The following is a 2,522-nucleotide window of genomic DNA, read 5'->3' as shown; positions in this document are numbered from 1 at the left end:
ATAATGTTTTGCATGAGCATTATTAAGTGTTCTGAGATTACCATTCTTCTCAATGGTTAGCCATAATTTGTTATGATTCATATAGTCAAATATCTTCATATAATCAATAAAACATAAATAAACATCCTTCTGGTATTCTATGCTTTCAGCCAGGACTCATCAGATATCAATAATTATATTCCTTGTGCCACAGCGCTTCTGAATCCAGCTTGAATTTCTGGAAGTTTTTATCAATGTTCTGTCCTAGCCATATTCAAATAATCTACAGCAATATTTTACTTTAATATAATATTTTGTTCAATAATGTCCACTTTCTGTTGGATCACCCTTTTTGGGGGAATGGGGATAAATACAGATCTCTTCCAGCCAGTTGACCAGGTAGTTGTCTTCCACTTTTCTTGTCAATGAGTTGTGAACTCTTCCAGGGCTGCATCTATTTGTTGAAATATGTCAGTTGGTATTCTGTCAATTCACGGGGTCTTTTATGCCAATATCTTCAGTGCAGTTTGAACTTCTTCCTTCATTACCATTGTTTAATTATACGCTACTTCCTGAAATGGTTCAGTGTCACCCAGTTCTATTTGGTATAGTGATTCTGTGTATTCCTTTCCTCTTCTTTTGAATCTTCCTACATCATTCAAGATATTATGGTGCTAGCAAAGAATGCCATGGACTGCCAGAACAATGAATAATTGTATTTAGACAATAGAAGTGCCTTCATTTAACTATATTAATATTCATACTCTCACCTTAATGCTCATTATTTTGTTCTATAGGAACCTCCCGATCCTTAAGAGTTTTCAGAAATGTTCCAAGGAAAGATTTCAATCATTTTAACATTACTCAAATTTGTCAAATTAAAAAAAAATTATGTCCTTTGAGAGTAGGTGGTACATTAACATCAGTTTTACCATGTATTAACCCTAGTTTCTCTTAAAGGGAATGAGAAGTATAAAATAAGTTGGATGGGAAACATGGTTCCCAAAGACACCTAACCACATCTATTACACAATGTGAGTAGAATCCCAGTGCATCAGGAGCTCTCTTAATGTTAAATCTGGTCTATCCATGGTTGTTGCCTAGAAAGTTGAGTAATTTGCCAATAATATGGCAAAAAAAAGTTAGACTTTGTTAAAACCAGTGAGTGCCGTTGGCATGAAAGTGGGCAGTATCTGATTCCTACCAACTCTACAAGGGAGAATTCTCATTAACATCAGCAGCACAAAACTGATGCTTGTGAGATCTGATGAGCCCCCATGCTCCCACACCTTTTTTTAATCAATTCTAATACCAATTGTCTCTGCCATGGCTTTCAATCCTCTCCTACTAGTTTTGTTAATTCATTGCAATGGCCACACAGAACTCACAGACAACACTCACCACTATGGGCTTTTCTAGAAAAGCATCAGATTACAACTCAGGTCAGAAACACTCATGATACAATTGTTCAGTTGTTATTGTTGTTGTTAAGTGCCATCGAGTTGCAGACAACTCACAGAGACCTTATGAAGGAGAGTCCTCTACACTTGGGTGTCTCTCACCCTCTCTCCAGGTTCATACCTTTTCTGGAGGCAAGCTATTACGGAAGTGGATGCCACTCCTGCTTCCAAGCTTGTTTTGTTTTGTTTTTTCTCTGTAAATTGTCATTGAAATTAACAATTAAAAAAATTTAAAAAAAGAAACTAGTTTAAACAGGGAAAAAAAGTTACTGTAACTATACTGTAGTAACATGTTTCAGAGAAAATCTTTGTTGAATTTTTATCTCAACAGATTACTACTTATTTGCATTTGTTTTGCTGGTTTGTGCCTTCAGTTTTAAAATTTATTTATTTTTTTTTTTCGGGCAGCTCCACCCCACTCTCTGTCCGCATTGGGTAACCAGCCATTAACGCATTTGACCCATCAGTGTCACAGTGTTCAGCCTCACAGCAACCACAAGTGACCCCTGTACGGCAACTTGTACACCAGGGCTACACGACCTAGAGGAATGTCTGTTCCGGGATCTTTTTCTCAAGTGTACTAAGGCAGGTCTTCCTCTAACCTTCAACCTCAGTGAGCCCTACCTCAGGATCTGGATCAGTGTTACAAACTTCTTTCAGCTCCTCCAATTCTGTTTATCCTTCTTCTCGCACAACTCTGATGATAAACCTAGGTGAAGGCTCTTGGCTTTGGCACCATAGGCAGTAATTTTAGTTCAGCTTTGCCTCACATCATCGCTACGTCTTAGTCACCTCTGCTGCTTCTGCTGATGCTACTTCTGCTGATGCTATTGCTGCTACTGCTGCTGCTGTTGTTGTTGCTTTGGGTCTGGGTCTCTATCTAGTACAGGAATTTCAGGCCAGAAATGGCAGACTGCATCTGCTTCTTTCTTGATAGTATCAAGATTCCCAAATGCTAAGAAAGCAGTGCAATCTTCCATGGAAGGTAATTTCCACAGGCTTCTAGGCTATGGTACGGGGAAATTTTTTTGTTTTCTCTTCAAGTGCACAAATGTGAGGCATTTTTTTAATCATAATGGAACA

This window comes from Elephantulus edwardii, unplaced genomic scaffold (genome assembly GCF_000299155.1).
Source record: "Elephantulus edwardii isolate Elephantulus edwardi_28Jun2011 unplaced genomic scaffold, EleEdw1.0 scaffold00005, whole genome shotgun sequence".
In the NCBI taxonomy this organism is placed as follows: Eukaryota; Metazoa; Chordata; class Mammalia; order Macroscelidea; family Macroscelididae; genus Elephantulus; species Elephantulus edwardii.
This window is presented reverse-complemented; position numbering follows the sequence as displayed.